Raw genomic sequence first — 17,671 nt, 5'->3', positions numbered from 1 at the left:
CAGTTCTTAACAACCTCAGCCTTAATGACAGTGCTCACTACAATGAAATAACTTTTCTAGTACTTCAAAACTAATTAAATTTTATCCTTGATTCTATTTGGGAATACAAGCATAAAGATGTAGGGTGAGATTTCTGTGAGCTGCTGGCCTAGTGCATTTGGGTGCTATGCCTGACTTCAGGAATTACAACATTGGTGCTTTTACTTCCTGATTAAAAAGATTTCTCATAGATAGCAGGAAAAATTGCAGGCCCATTAGAAAGTTATAAGTCAGTTGTGGAAAAACTCAGAAGAAAGAATATTCATTAAATTTTGGTTTAAAGTAGTTAAAAACCTAAATGTTCATCCAAGTCCTACTGAACAAATAAAGTGTGGTATGTCCATTGAGTGCAGCAATTAAGACTTATTAAGAATTATGCTAATGAATAATTGAGTATCATATTCAGTGAACATTAGAACTATGCTAATCAAGAATATCATGTTCTGTGTAAAAAATGCGGATTGGGGAGTGAGATACATGGTGTAGTAACACATATAAAATCTAAATAGTATATAAAAACAATGGTATATATTGCTTATTAATATTCATAAACATAAATGAAGGTATGGAAATGGAATTTTGTAGACACACGTTAAATATATTACAGTAGATGGTATGGAATAGAACCAAACAGGACTTTGAATGGAGGATAAAAGTTAAAAGAATGAACAATAGCTGTCTTATTTCACGTATTATAACATTAAATGATTGATCAATAATTCAGTTCTGTGTGCTGCATATATGGGCACACACCCACTCACAGAAAAAAAGGAAAATAAACTTTTCACAGGATGTTTGATTAATCGATACTAATAGCTAACAATATGAGGCATAAAATATTTTGAAGTAAACAAAGAGGACTGGTAAGAGTTACTAAGACCCTTTATTCCATAGTTTTATTGTTATTAATGTATTCCTTTGTGACTGAAAAAGTAATTAAGCTACCTGATAATTTGAGGCTGTTTTTGCTTTACCTTGGTGTAGCTAAAATTCAGCATTTGGATTCCAGAGCTTCTTAAGCTTTTACTTTATCTTAGGGCAGCAGTTTTATTAAATTTCTGAAATAAGAGGAGCAGTATTTAATCCAGTGCTTATGGAGGTCCAAACACTAGGGCCAAATTCACAACTGGGTGCTGTCAGGCAACAACTTAAAAAAATTGTTTAGCAGTCAGGCAGCATTTTGAGAAACTGAAGCCACAAAGTAGAGAATATAATTAATAATTTGAGTTGATCAGAGTTGAAGAGTTAACAGTTGCCAATGTAAGGTCTTGAAGAAGGGTGTATAGGTCAGGAATGATACTTATAAGACAGTGGCTATAGAATAAGCTGATATGAGGCTGAAACAACAAATGAAGACTCTATCTGGGAGACAACCAGAGAGTTGATGTAAGGTACCCAGTAGGAGGACATGAGAAGACTGAAGTGAAGTACTTACTGCTGCTTTCTGCAGGATTCAGCAAGTGAATGAACCTGAGAAGAGTACAGTTGTGGACAATGAGAAGAGAGTACAGTTGTGGACAATGGACAGACTGATGCCAACCTTATCAAAACTTTAGATTTGAACTTTTCTTAACATCTGGGGCTTAGTATCATCCCTTGACATGATATATTTGAGGTTTATTTTAGGAGTGTAACATTTAACTGACTTGGGAAACCTCCAGATCTAATGGCAACTTCTAAATTCTAAAGTTTAGCCATTCTTCACATTGTAGACTGGAAATGTCAAATCACTAATTAAATCATTTAAGTATCTCTCCTCCTGTTCTTTGTTGATTTTGAGGGTCAGATTTTTTCCCTCTTGGTGACCAGAGAATGTCTTGAAGCATTCTAGGGTTGAAGATCACTGATGAGTTGCAGGCTGACAGATAAAGAGACTGAAACAGTGAAAACAAGAATGGGCCAGGATGTATGCAGACATTAAATACTTATAGATTTTGACTTTTTTCAGGTTCCTGTTCTTTAATGACATGCTTTCCCTTATAAGAAGAATCAATTTTGGGGTTATAACTGGTCTTCTTTAGTAATTCATATAACCTAAAAATCAGTGAAAAGAATAGCTTATTAAAGAATAGCAAGTCAGTCATGTAGGAGAAATTTGATGATATGTAGAGTTGGACACATTGTATTTTCAGCCTATGTTTGGCACTTTTTTTAAATCACAGCTTGCTTTTAAACATTTTCCTAATGAATATTAAGAGGATCTTTCCAATAAGCACCTACATTGAAAACAAAAACTTTAAAAATCAAATACAAAACAAAAGAAGAAAATTAAATCTATTGAAATGTTTTAAAATGATTAATATTTTGACATAACTGTATTTTTAACCAAGCAAATTCAACATTAGAAAAAGATGAGTCTTTGTTTCATTTTAAGACACCTCCCATTAAAAAAAAAACTGAAACTCTAATAGCTTACGTGACCTAATAAACTTAGCAAAGACACTTTTACGTGGCCATGAGACATATAATTGCAGAGACCCAGCTGGAGCTGAAAAACAGAGTAGTCAACAGTACTTCCAGACTTTTATGTGTTAAGAAATTCCATATCTGAAGTCCCTTGTATTTGCAAAGAGGACATTGTAGACTTGGTGGCAAGGAAAGTCAAACTTGAATGCTTTCCCTCAAATCATCACAAACATCCCACTATTCCTCTCCTAGAAGAAATAATTTCTGATTTATAACCTCCCTTAATAGAATGCCCTTGATGCTAAATTGTCTGAACATTGTGCAATCTCATCTTAATTTCCTAAAATATTAATATGAACCCAGACTTCCTAATTCCATTTTGAATCACATTTCATCTGTACTTGACCCCTTGAATGCATTTGCATATCTCTCTCTCATCTAGTGGATGAACAGTTACATCAACACTCCTGCATTGTTTTTTGGAGGAAAAAATAAACCAATTTATCTTTCTTTAAAGCAAGAAAGAAGAGAGGAAGAAAAAAAAAGGGCAAGATTATTGGAAAAAGAGAAAAGAAATAGTGATTCCATGTGAATTAGGAATGAGGAGCATGTTACGGTCAACTGAAAGATGAAGTGCCCCTTTCTATACTATGTAGTCCTAAATGTGGTAGCAATGGACTTTATACTTGAAACATTTTCAGGCAAATAAATATTATCTCTGGAGCTTTTCTCCCACTTCCATAAGTTGGGCACAGAGTGTCAGGTACCAACATCAGGTTCTTAACAGCTCTCCAGAACAATGTGTGGGGATATAATATATATTGTGCACACACATATATATATATATATATATATATATATATATATATATATATGTAATATTTATTTATACATATACTTTATACATAATATTGCAATTAGGTACAAATACTGCACACAATTTTACAGACACATTACAGTATAAAAATATACTTTTTTTACTGTATATCTGACAACTCTATTTTTGTGTAATAAAAAATATGATGGCATATGTTTTTAACGTTTTGTCTTTAAAGCTTTAAATAGCCAACTAACCATATTCGACAAAATTAGAGGTCAAAAATAAGTAGTTTTTTAAGAATTCCTATTAAAGAAAACTAATGTAAAAGAAAGTAGTGGAAAGCAAGCTCAGATTTGAAAAGAGTATTAGTTTTTTTCTCATTAAAATCATGGCAGAAAAAGTTACAACATATAATTTCTATAATTTCTTGGTCTTTTTGCCAAAGAATGTGTTATAAATGGATAGACATGAACAGTAAAGCTTTTTTTTTTTTTTTTTCAGTTCTATGACTCCATAAATATCCTCTGATCTGTAATCTCCTTGCTTCTTTTGAATCTCAAGCAATTTTGTGGTGGTTTTCTCTATGCCATTTTGAAATGAAGATGCAACACTATACAAAAATGTTCTTTCTGTATTAAAAATTAACTGTTAATGTACATTACGTCAAAATAATTCTTATTTTCATTTAAACATACCAAAAATGTAACTGCTTTCTAAAATTACATTTACATACTTAAGTCCACTATTTAATTTCAGTGAATAATATAGTTTATGTTTTTGAGGAATTATTGAATTGTTATTTCCATATGAGTTTAGGCTGTTTTCTTCTTTTAGCTTACTCTTTCTTGCCTTTAAAACATTATTTCTAGTATACTTGTGTTCCAAAGTTGATCAGTCAAAATGTATTTGTTAATTGTTTCTTAAAATGCTTTGCTAAGATAATGATTTATATATGGAAATTATTGATAGGTTAATTTAATGTGATGAGGAAATTAGCAAATGGATGCCATTTAATATTTTACATGACTTTTTGAGTAATACTAATTTTTTGATTTTATTTTTCATAAAAATTAAAATTAGAGTTTTAGTTTTTTCTGTTTGTGTCTTTCCCTTATATATTTCTTTTTTAAAAAAATTCACCTATTACTATTAAATGAAAATAGAATGGGTTGAATGCTATAAGCTACTATTATCTTTAAACAATATAGTTGTCCTAAAAGGCTTTTTTTACTGTATATTTATTAAAGTGTAATTTCTATACAGTAAATTTTACCTATTTTATTGCAGTTTTACCTGTTTTGACAAATGTATATAGTTGTGTAAACACCATAACAATCAAGATAAAAAAAATTCTATCATGTGAAAAAAATTCCCCCATACTCCTTTGTAGTCAATCCCTCTCTAGCCTGTGAGAATATTATAAATGAAGTCATATACCATATAGACTTTTGAACCTGACTTCTTTTACTTTGGATATTGTTTTAGAGATTCATCCAAGTTGTCTTGTGTACCCTCATTAATTCCCTTTTCATTTCTAGGTAGAATTTCACTACATGAATGTATCACAAATTATTAATCCACTTCACAGTTCAGGGATATTGAAACTGTTTCTAGCTTTTGATGAGTACCGGTAAAACTGCTGTGAAAATTTGTGTTCAAGTTTGTGACTGAACATTGTTTTGATCTTATTTGAATAAATACCTAGAAGAGACATACATAGGTCATATGATGTGCTTAATGTTATAAAACACCGTCAACCTGTTTTCAAAAGTGGCTGTATTATTTTATATTCTTACCAGTGATGTGTGAGAGTTTCAGTTGCTCTGCACTCTTGCCAGCCTTTGTGTGTGTGTGTGTGTGTGTGTGTGTGTGTGCGCGCGCGCACGCGCATGCACTTTCAACTGAGTGTTGTTGAAGGCAGAATAAAAATACAGAGATAAATCTCTAAATTTAATGTTTTATTTGAGAAGAAAGAATTGCAGTTTGGGCACACATACAGACTAGGTGGTCTTCAGTATGACAGAAGAACAAAGAAGGCTGGAGGTTGTATAAACAGGAGAAATGTTATATATTGCTTTTTGAGAAAGGTCATTGGCACTAGTAAGGTTCTGGGGAACTGGTAAGCCCTGATCAGTGAGTGATAGTGGTGAACCAAATTAGTCCTAAAGTTGCAGCAGTTACAAAGAAAACTGGTCTCTAGTTACAACAGGCAGTTTCAGCTGCCAGACTTGTCAAGAAATACATTTTTGAAGCAATGTTATGTGTCCCAAATGCCTTGCCTTCCTCACTCTGGACTTGTTTTAGTTGGATATGAAAAGGATAATCCAATTTGTGTAATCAACTTTCACAGTGTGTAGTTCCATCTTCATGTGATTTTAATTTGCATTTCCCTAATGACTAATGATGCTGAGGATCTTTCTGTGTTATTTGGCATCCTTATATTTTCTTTGGTAAAGTACCTGTTCAAATCATTTTTCATTGGTAATAACTATACATTATGTAGTGTACTATATGATATTCTAAAATATGTATACATTGTGAAATAACAAAAACAAGCTAATTAACATGTGAATTATCTCATTTTTTAATGGTATAAATACTTAAGAACTACTCAGTAATTTTCAAGTATATAATACATTATTATTAACTATATTATTAAGAGCTCTTGAATTTGTTCCTCCTTGCTAATTAAGCATTCGTGTCCTGTAACCAACATAGTATCTCCCCAGTCTCTCCACTCCAAGCCTCTGGTGTTTGTAGGTTGTCTGTTTACTCTTTTGATAATTTATTTTGCTGTGCAGAAACTCTTTAATTAGGTCCAATTTGTCAGTTTTTGGTTTTGTTGCAACTTCTTTTGAGGACATAGGCAAAAATTCTTTCCCAAGACCAATGTCTGGAAAGGTAGTTGTCTGATTTTCTTCTAGGATTCTTATAGTGTGATGTCTTACATCTCAATCTTTAATCCATCTTGAGTTAAGTTTTGTGCATGATGAAAGGGAGAATCCAGTTTCATTCTTCTTCATATAGCTAGCCAGCTATCCTAGCATGATTTATTGAGTGGGGAGAACTTTTCCCATTGCTTTTGTCGAATTTGTTGAAGATCTGATGGCTGTAGGTGTGTGGCTTCATTTCTGGCTTCTATATTCTGTTCCATTAGTATATTGTATCTCTTTTTATTTGAGTACTATGCTGTTTTGGCTGCTGTATCCTTATAGTGTATTTTGGAGTTCAATAATATGATGCTTCCAGCTTTGTTCTTTTTGCTTTGGCTATTCAGGCTATTTTTGAAGGCATATGAATTTTAGAATAGTTACACCATGGAATACTATGCAGCCATCAAAAACGATGAGTTCGTGTCCTTTGTAGGGAGATGGATGAACCGGGAAACCATTATTCTCAGAAAACTGACACGAGAGCAGAAAATCAAACACCGCATGTTCTCACTCATAGGCAGGTGTTGAACAATGAGAACACATGCACACAGGGAGGGGAGCACTACACACTGGGGTCTGTTGGGGGGAAATAGGGGAGGGACAGCGGGGGTGGGGAGTTGGGGAGAGACAGCATGGGGAGAAATGCCAGATATAGGTGATGGGGAAGAAGGCAGCAAATCACACTGCCACGTGTGTACCTATGGAACAATCTTGCGTGTTCTTCACGTGTACACCAAAACCTAAAATGCAATTAAAAAAATTAATAGTTTTTTGTAATTCTATGAAAAACGATATTAGTAGTTTGATAGTTATAGTGTTGACTCTATAGATTGCTTTGAGCCATAAGCTTTGACCATGTTTTAATCAGGTTATTTATTTTCTTGCTATTGAGGTGTTTGAGTTCCTTATATATTTTGGATATTAACCCCTTATCGGATGTGTCATTTAAACATATTTTCTCCCATTCATTCTGTCAGTCGTCTGTATACTCTGTTGTCTCCTTGGCTGTGCACAATCTTTTGAGTTTGATGTAATTCCAGTTATCTATTTTTGCTTTTGTTACCTGTGCTTTTGAGGTCATATCCAAAACATATTTCCAGGACCAGAGTTATGGAGCTTTCCCTCTATTTTTTCATTTAGTAGTTTTACAGTTTCAGGTAATACATTTGTATTTAATTCATTTTGAGTTGATCTTTGTGAATGATGTGAGTTAAGGGTCTTATTTCATTCTTTTGCATATGGATAGCTTGTTTTCGCAGTACCATTTATTGATGAAAATATTTCTTACCAATTATGTGTTCTTGGCATCTTTGTCAAAAACCAATTGGCCATAAATATGTGGATTTATTTCAGGGATCTTTATTTGTTCCATTGCTCACTCAATGTGTTTATTTTTATGCCAGTACCATGCCATTTGATTACTATAGCTTTGTAGTAGATTTTGAAATCAGGTAGTGTGGTATTTCTAGCTTTGTTGTTGTTGTTGTTGTTGTTTTTTTTTTTGCTCAAGATTACTTTGACTCTTTGGGGTCTTTTTTGATTCCACAGGAATTTTGGAATTTAGATTTGTGTGGAAAATGTTACTGGATTTTGATAGGGATCACATTGAATCTGTAGATTGCTTTGGGTAGTATGGACACTTTAACAGTATTAATTCTTTCAACCCATGAACACAGGAAATCCGTTCATTCTTTTGTGTCTTCTTCAATTTCTTGTATGACTGTACATAGTTTTCAGTATACAGATCTTTCACTTCTTAGTTTAAATTTAGTTCTAAGTATTTTATTTATTGTAAGTGGAATTATTTTCTTGATTTCTTTTTTGGATAGCTTTTTATCAGTATATAGAAACCCAACTGATTTTTTAATGTTGATATTATATCCTGCAACTTTATTGAATTCATTTATTATTTCTAACTGTATTTTGGTAAAGTCTTTAAGGATTTTTGTGTATATAATCATATCATCTGAAAATACAAACAATTTAACTTACTCTTTTTTGATTCAGATTTCTTTTATTCCTTGTCTTGCCTGGTTGCTCTGGCGAGGGTTTCTATTACTGTATTGAATAGAAGTGATAAAAGTGAAAATCCATGTCTTTTTCTTGATTTTAAAGGAACAGCTTTCAGCTTTTTACCACTGAGTATATTAGCTGTGTGCTTGTCATCTGTGGCCTTTATTGTGTTGAGGTATGTTCTTTCTATATGTAATTTGTTGGGAGTTTTTATCATGAATGATGTTAAATTTTGTCAGATGCTTTTTCTGCATCTATTGAGATGATCATATGATTTGTCTTTCATTTTGTTAATGTGGTATATCACAGTTACTGATTTGAATATGTTTCCTTTTTCATCCCCAAGATAAATATCACTTGATCATGGTGAATGAGCCTTTCAATGTGCTGTTGAATTTAGTTTGTTAGTATTTTCTTGAGGATTTTTGTATCTATGTTCATTGAGGATATTTTCTTTTCTTGTAGTGGTCTTGTCTGGCTTTGATATCAGGGTAATTGTGGCCTCATAAAATTAGTTTGAAAGTATTCCCTCCTCTTCAGTTTTTGAAAGAGTTTAAGAAGGATTGATATTTGTTTTTTAAATGTTTGGTAAAATTCAGCAGTAAGCCTTTAAGTCCAGGCTTCTTTTTTTCTTTTCCTTTCTTTTTTTGATGGTAAACTATTACATTTTTTATCTTTTTACTCATTATTGTTCAGATTTTCTCTTTCTTCATGATTCAGTCTTCATAGGTTGTATGTATCTATGAATTTATTAATTTCTTCTTGGTCATCCAATTTGTTGATGTATATTTGTTCATTCTAGTCTCTAAGATCCTTTACATTTCTGTACTATCAGTTGTATATGTTCAGATATTTTGCTCATTTTAATGTGTTTTTCTTATTGACTTTTGAGAGTTATTCACGTATTCTAGATACAAGTCCTTTTTTTTTTTCTTTTTTTTTATTGCATTTTAGGTTTTGGGGTACATGTGATGAACATGCAAGATTGTTGCATAGGTACACACATGGCAGTGTGCTTTGCTGCCTTCCGTCCCCTCACCTGTATCTGTCATTTCTCCCCGTGCTATCTCTTCCCACCTCCCCACCCCCCACCCCTCCCCCATTTCCCCCCAACAGACCCCAGTGTGTAGTGCTCCCCTCCCTGTGTCCATGTGTTCTCATTGTTCAACACCCGCCTATGAGCGAGAATATACGGTGTTTGATTTTCTGCTCTTGTGTCAGTTTGCTGAGAATGATGGTTTCCAGGTTCATCCATGTCCCTATAAAGGACGTGAACTCATCGTTTTTGATGGCTGCATAATATTCCATGGTGTATATGTACCACATTTTCCCTATCCAGTCTATCATTGTTGGGCATTTGGGTTGGTTCCAGGTCTTTGCTATTGTAAACAGTGCTGCAATGAACATTCGTGTGCACGTGTCCTTGTAGTAGAATGATTTATAATCCTTTGGATATATACCCAGTAATGGGATTGCTGGGTCAAATGGGATTTCTATTTTTAGGTCCTTGAGGAATCGCCACACTGTCTTCCACAATGGTTAAATTAATTTACATTCCCACCAACAGTGTAAAAGTGTTCCTATTTCTCCACATCCTCTCCAGCATCTGTTGTTTCCCGATTTTTTAATGATCGCCATTCTAACTGGTGTGAGATGGTATCTCAATGTGGTTTTGATTTGCATTTCTCTGATGACCAGTGATGATGAGCATTTTTTCATATGTTTGTTGGCCTCCTGTATGTCTTCTTTTGTAAAGTATCTGTTCATATCCTTTGCCCATTTTTGAATGGGCTTGTTTGTTTTTTTCTTGTAGATCTGCTTTAGTTCTTTGTAAATTCTGGATATCAGCCCCTTGTCAGATGGGTAGACTGCAAAAATTTTTTCCCATTCTGTTGGTTGCCGATTCACTCTACTGACTGTTTCTTTTGCCGTGCAGAAGCTGTGGAGTTTGATTAGGTCCCATTTGTCTATTTTGGCTTTTGTTGCCATTGCTTTTGGCGTTTTGGTCATGAAGTCCTTGCCTACACCTATGTCCTGAATGGTTTTGCCTAGATTTTCTTCTAAGGTTTTTATGGTATTAGGTCTGATGTTTAAGTCTTTAATCCATCTGGAGTTAATTTTGGTGTAAGGTGTCAGGAAGGGGTCCTGTTTCTGCTTTCTGCACATGGCTAGCCAGTTTTCCCAACACCATTTATTAAACAGGGAGTCCTTTCCCCATTGCTTGTTTTTGTCAGGTTTGTCGAAGATCAGATGGTTGTGGGTATGTTGTATTTCCTGTGAGGCCTCTGTTCTGTTCCATTGGTCTATATCTCTGTTTTGGTACCAGTACCATGCTGTTTTGATTACTGTAGCCTTGTAGTATAGTTTGAAGTCCGGTAGTGTGATGCCTCCCGCTTTGTTCTTTTTGCTTAGAATTGACTTGGCTATGCGGGCTCTCTTTTGGTTCCATATGAAGTTTAAGGTGTTTTTTTCCAGTTCTGTGAAGAAGGTCATTGGTAGCTTGATGGGAATAGCATTGAATCTGTAAATTACTTTGGGCAGTATGGCCATTTTCACGATGTTGATTCTTCCTAACCATGAACATGGAATGTTTCTCCATCTGTTTGTATCCTCTCTTATTTCGTTGAGCAATGGCTTGTAGTTCTCCTTGAAGAGGTCCTTTACGTTCCTTGTTAGTTGTATTCCTAGGTACTTTATTCTCTTTGTAGCAATTGTGAATGGCAGTTCGTTCTTGATTTGGCTCTCTTGAAGTCTATTACTGGTGTATAGGAATGCTTGTGATGTTTGCACGTTGATTTTGTATCCTGAGACTTTGCTGAAGTTGTTTATCAGTTTCAGGAGATTTTGGGCTGAGATGATGGGGTCTTCCAGATATACAATCATGTCATCTGCAAATAGAGACAATTTGATTTCCTCCTTTCCAATTTGGATACCCTTTATTTCTTTTTCTTGCCTGATTGCTCTGGCTAGAACTTCCAGTACTATATTGAATAGGAGTGGTGAGAGAGGGCATCCTTGTCTAGTGCCAGATTTCGAAGGGAATGCTTCCAGTTTTTGCCCATTCAGTATGATATTGGCTGTTGGTTTGTCGTAAATAGCTTTTATTGTTTTGAGATACGTTCCGTCAATACCTAGTTTATTGAGGGTTTTTAGCATAAAGGGTTGTTGAATTTTGTCAAAAGCCTTCTCTGCATCAATCGAGATAATCATGTGGTTTTTGTCTTTGGTTCTGTTTATGTGGTGAATTACGTTTATGGACTTGCGTATGTTGAACCAGCCTTGCATCCCCGGAATGAATCCTACTTGATCGTGGTGGATGAGCTTTTTGATATGCTGTTGCAATCGGTTTGCCAGTATTTTATTGAAGATTTTTGCATCTATGTTCATCACGGATATTGGCCTGAAATTTTCTTTTCTTGTTGAGTCTCTGCCGGGTTTTGGTATCAGGATGATGTTTGTCTCGTAAAATGATTTGGGAAGGATTCCCTCTTTTTGGATTGTCTGGAATAGTTTCAGAAGGAATGGTATCAACTCCTCCTTGTATGTCTGGTAGAATTCAGCTGTGAACCCATCTGGACCTGGGCTTTTTTTGGGTGGTAGGCTCTTTATTGCTGCCTCGACTTCAGACCATGTTATTGGTCTATTCAGGGTTTCGGCTTCTTCCAGGTTTAGGCTTGGGAGGTTGCAGGTGTCCAGGAATTTATCCATTTCTTCCAGGTTTACTAGTTTATGTGCATAGAGTTGTTTGTAATAATCTCTGATGATGGTTTGGATTTCTGTGGAATCTGTGGTGATATCCCCTTTATCGTTTTTTATTGCATCAATTTGGTTATTCTCTCTTTTCTTTTTTATTAATCTGGCTAGTGGTCTGTCTATTTTGTTGATCTTTTCAAAAAACCAGCTCCTGGATTTATGGATTTTTTGAAGAGTTTTTTGTGTCTCTATTTCCTTCAGTTCTGCTCTGATCTTAGTTATTTCCTGTCTTCTGCTAGGTTTTGAGTTTTTTTGATCTTGCTCCTCTAGCTCTTTCAATTTTGATGATAGGGTGTCAATTTTCGATCTCTCCTTTCTTCTCATGTGGGCACTCATTGCTATATATTTTCCTCTAGAGACTGCTTTAAATGTGTCCCAGAGATTCTGGTATGTTGTGTCTTCGTTCTCATTGGTTTCGAAGAACATCTTTATTTCTGCCTTCATTTCATTGTTTATCCAGTCAACATTCAAGAGCAAGTTGTTCAGTTTCCATGAAGCTGTGCGGTTCTGAGTTAGTTTCTGCATTCTGAGTTCTAACTCGATTGCACTGTGGTCTGAGAGACTGTTTGTTATGATTTCTGTTCTTTTGCATTTGCTGAGGAGTGATTTATTGCCAATTATGTGGTCAATTTTAGAGTAGGTGTGATGTGGTGCTGAGAAGAATGTATATTCTGTGGATTTGGGGTGGAGAGTTCTGTAAATGTCTATTAGGTTTGCTCGTTCCAGGTCTGTGTTCAGGTCCTGGATATCCTTGTTGATTTTCTGTCTGGTTGATCTGTCTAATATTGACAATGGGGTGTTAAAGTCTCCCACTATTATTGTGTGGGAGTCTAAGTCTCTTTGTAAGTCATTAAGAACTTGCCTTATGTATCTGGGTGCTCCTGTATTGGGTGCATATATATTTAGGATCGTTAGCTCTTCTTGTTGCAGTGATCCTTTTACCATTATGTAATGTCCTTCTTTGTCTCTTTTGATCTTTGTTGCTTTAAAGTCTATTTTATCAGAGATGAGAATTGCAACTCCTGCCTTTTTTTGCTCTCCATTTGCTTGGTAGATCTTCCTCCATCCCTTTATTTTGAGCCTTTGTGTATCCTTGCATGTAAGATGGGTTTCCTGGATACAGCACACTGATGGGTTTTGGCTTTTTATCCAATTTGCCAGTCTGTGTCTTTTGATTGGGGCATTTAGTCCATTGACATTTAGGGATAGTATTGTTATGTGTGAATTTGATGCTGTCATTTTGATGCTACCTGGCTGTTTTGTTGGTTAGTTGATGCAGATTCTTGATTGTGTTGCTGCTTTTTTACCATTTGGTGTGTTTTTGGAGTGGCTGGTACTGGTTGTTCCTTTATATGTGTAGAGCCTCTTTCAGGAGTTCTTGTAGAGCAGGTTTGGTGGTGATGAAATCTCTGAGTGCTTGCTTGTTCACAAAGGATTTTATTTTTCCTTCACTTATGAAGCTGAGTTTGGCTGGATAGGAGATTCTGGGTTGAAAGTTCTTTTCTTTAAGGATGTTGAATATTGGCCCCCAGTCTCTTCTGGCTTGTAGGGTTTCTGCTGAGAGATCTGCTGTGAGTCTAACGGGCTTCCCTTTGTGGGTAACCCGCCCTTTCTCTCTGGCTGCCCTTAGCATTTTCTCTTTCATTTCAACCCTGGTGAATCTGACGATTATGTGCCTTGGGGTTGCTCTTCTTGAGGAATATCTCTGTGGTGTTCTCTGTATTTCCTGGATTTGAATATTGGTCTGCCTTGCTAGGTTGGGGAAGTTTTCCTGGATAATATCCTGAAGAGTATTTTCCAGCTTGGATTCATTCTCTTCATCACATTCAGGTACACCTATCAGACGTAGATTAGGTCTTTTCACATAGTCCCACATTTCTTGAAGATTTTGTTCATTCCTTTTTGCGCTTTTTTCTCTGTTCTTGCCTTCTCTTTTTATTTCATTGAGTTGGTCTTCGACCTCTGATATCCTTTCTTCTGCTTGGTCAATTCGGCTGTTGAAGCTTGTGCATGCTTCACGAAGTTCTCGTGTTGCGTTTTTCAGCTCCATCAATTCACTTATTCTCCTCTCTATGCTGTCCATTCTCGTCAGCAGTTCGTCCAATCTTTTTTCAAGGTTCCTATTTTCTTTGCGATGGGTTAGAACATGTTCTTTTAGCTCATTGTAGTTTCTTACTACCCATCTTCTGAAGTCTGATTCTGTCATTTCATCACCCTCCTTCTCCATCCGGTCTGGTTCCCTTGCTGGTGAGGAGTTGTGATCACTTTTAGGAGGAGAGGTGTTCTGGTTTCGGGAGTTTTCATCCTTTTTACGCTGGTTTCTACCCATTTTTGTGGGTTTATCCACCTGTTGTCTGTCTCTGTCCCAGGGAGTTGGAGCTTTATGAGTTTCCGTTGCACTACTGCCTTTTTTGATTTTTTTTTTTTTTCAGGTCGGACCCGCCCAGCTAGCAGCACGCCTAGCCTCTGCCTGCCCGCAGGGGCTTTGCTGAGCTGCTGTGGGCTCCGCCCAGCTGCCCTGAGCTCTTCCCTGTAGTCCTTTTTATATGGGCGTAGTTAGAACTGTCTGGGCAATGGTGGCCCCGCCTCTGTTATGGCGGACTCTCTCTGTTGTGGCAGGTTGCCTCGGCAACGGCGGGTTGCCTCGGCAACGGCAGCCTGCCTCAGTAGTGGTGGAGAGTCTCAGTAATGGCGGAAGCCCCTCCCCCACGGAGCCGGACCGTCCGGGTTCAGCTGTGCTTGGTTTGAAGGGCTCAACCCAGAGGGTTTCCAATTACTGTTTTTGTTTTCGTTGTTGTTGGGGGTGGAGGGGTGGGACCAACCGAGCCTGATCACCTGGCTCCCTGACTCAGAGTCTTTTCTTTTAAGTTGAACGACCCCGCGTTCCGGTCGCTTGTTGAAAAGGCGCCGGGATCTCCCGTGCTGCGACTCACGGAGTCGGCTCGAACCGCGGCGCCGGCTCCTGGCGGATTTTTTGCCTAGGAATCTCCTGGCCTGGCTCGCTATTTCAGATGAATGGGCTATTCTGCCGTCTCAAGGCTCTGCTCGCCAGCTAAGAGGGCTCCCAGACCAGTGGCTTTTGTACGGAGAACCGCAGCAACAGGGAGTGGTCACAGCAGCCGCGCGGGCGGAATCAGCCCGGCGGGGGCCCAAACAGCCGCACCGGCTGGGATTGCGACGCTGGCGACCCCTCTGCCTGGGTATCTCCTGGTCTGTGGGCAATAACAGTTCGTCTGGAAATGCGGCGTCCACTCACCCTCTGCACTTTCACTGGGAGCTGAAGTCCTGGGCTGTTCTTAAGCGGCCATCTTGAAAGTCCCCCCCACAAGTCCTTTTAAGATATCTGATTTATAAATATTTTCTTCTACACTTTCAAAGAGCGGACACTCTTAAGTGAAGTTTAATTTATTTACTTATTCTTTCATTTATTGTGTTTTTGGTTTTGTATCTAAGAAATCACTGCCTAACTAAAGATCACAATACTTTTTTTCTGTTTTTGAAAGAAATTATATAGTTTCTATTTTGTATTTCTGTGATCCATTTTGAGGACTTTTTAATATAAGGTGTGAGATATGGATAAATTTTGTTTTTATCTATTTGCATGTGTCTGTTCAGTCATTCAAGTACTAGAAAAACTATATATATATATTTTTTGTCACCAAATTGCCTTTTTACCTTTATCAGAAAAGAATCCATCATATATGTGTAGGACTATCTTTGGATCCTTTCCTTTAAAAAAACAGTAAAAATTAAAATTAAAGAATTACATGAAGAACATTTGAATATTTTCTTGTAAAAATTGTAAAAATATAGAAATATGTGACAATGAGTGTAAATGCTTATATAGGCCTTACTGTGCCAAGCATCACTCTAAATGCTTTAAATAGATTAGCACATTTACTCTTTACAACAATTCATGAGATAGGTACTGTTATTTTTTCCATGTTACAGATGGGAACCATGAAGGCAGAAAGAGGGCATGTAACTTGCATGTGATCATATAGCTAGTAATTGTTGGAGCTGTGTTTTTAATCACCTCATCATTTTCCTTCACCTCTACCCCAATCCAATGCCTTACCTCAAATATGACAACTGTTCTTTATTTCATTTGAAACTTAATTTACCTACATAAAACACAGGCAAAAAACATTTTGTTTGTATTCATGTCTATTCTTTTATAACTTCGAAGTGAATGTAATCTGAAGTTTTGGTGTAGAGATTTTACTAAATGTCACTTAGTATAATTTAATTGGTAGGACTAGTCTGTTGTTCTATAATTCTTGATGAGAGTTCGACTAGTTTTCCTATTGACTGCTGAGACAATGTATTGAAGTTTCCAAGTGTATTTGTGGATTTTTAAATTTCTCTTTTAAATTCTATAAGATTTTCTTTCATGTATTTTGAAACCATATTGTTAGGTGCACACATATTTATATTTATTAAGTTATTTTTCATAGTTGACCGCTTCATAATTAATGTCCCCCTTTATCCTTTTGCTAAAATTTACTTAGTCTCATATTGACAAGCTGTTTCTGCTTTTGTATGGTTAGGGTTCATGTAGTATCTCTTTTACCAGGTTTATGCCAACCTAATGCATCTTTTATTTTTTAACCTATTTATTCTTATATATTTAAAATGAGTTTCTTGTACACAGTATATAGTTTGGTCTTGACTTTTTATCCAATCTGCTCTTAACTTTTAATTCATGGTTTACAAGGTTTACATTTAATGTAACTATATGATTAGATTAAAAACCATCACATTGTTAGCTCTTTTATTTTTTAAATCTATTATTTTGTTTTTGCTTCTTTGCATTCTGTTCTTGAGTATTTCATTTTAGCTCCATTATGAATTGTTGATTTTTCTGTTAAAGAATTATTTTAGTCATTGCTCTAGGTTACAAAATATGCATCTTTAATCAGAGTCTATATTTAAATAATATTAGACTACTAGACATGTAGTATAAGGATTTAACAACAGTGTTTCCCAATTTCTTCCTTCCATCATTTGTACTGTTGTTGTCTTACATACGTTTTATTTTTACCCATGCTATAAACACAATGCATTTTTAATATTTTTGCCTTAGTTGTCTTTTAAAGCAATTTTAAATAAGGAAATGAATTTTATATTACCTTCATTTATTCTATTTCTAGAACTCTTTATTACTTTATGTATATGTCATACCTTACCAAGGTGTTAAAAATAAATGTTAATATTTTTAACTATTTGCATTTAAAACACACCAGTCTTTGACTTCTCTTGGCTTTGTTAAAAATTTGTTGTCTTCGGATAGCTGGGAATGTTTGATTTTTATACTTCTTTGTGTTCACTTGGAATTTCAGGACCATAGGACTGACAATGTTATAAGAGGTCCTTTAGCCTATTCTTCAGTCTAACAAGTTTACTGTTCTTAAGATGTTTCTAGAAGTTCTCTTTCTGAAGTTGAAACGCAAGCCTATTTGGTCTATACTTCTCTTTCATCTCTCTTTCTTTTATTCTTTTACTTCTCATGTGATGTTCGAAGCATTTGGACCATGTTGTCCTGCTTTTTAATGCTTTCTTATTAATAATCCTGCACATATATAAAGATAGTTATCAAGTGTCTTCTTACTGTCTTCTTTACAGATTACCATCTCTTCTACACATTAAAAAGTAGGAGGCAGTGTCCCAGCTCCCTTACCAAATTGTGGAAGTGCAAACTATATAG

At 35.8% G+C, this 17,671-nt stretch overlaps 1 protein-coding gene across 5 annotated transcripts in view; it reads left to right on the top strand.

Moving 5' to 3' along the window:
* CAMK4 (calcium/calmodulin dependent protein kinase IV) overlaps positions 1 to 17,671 on the top strand; it is a 267,534-nt gene that overhangs the window by 104,009 nt on the left and 145,854 nt on the right. The window lies entirely within an intron of this gene.

The sequence above is a fragment of the Saimiri boliviensis genome, chromosome 1 (genome assembly GCF_048565385.1).
Source record: "Saimiri boliviensis isolate mSaiBol1 chromosome 1, mSaiBol1.pri, whole genome shotgun sequence".
Lineage (NCBI taxonomy): Eukaryota > Metazoa > Chordata > Mammalia > Primates > Cebidae > Saimiri > Saimiri boliviensis.
Note: the sequence above shows the minus strand (reverse complement) of the source record. Positions and strands in the feature narration are given on the sequence as shown.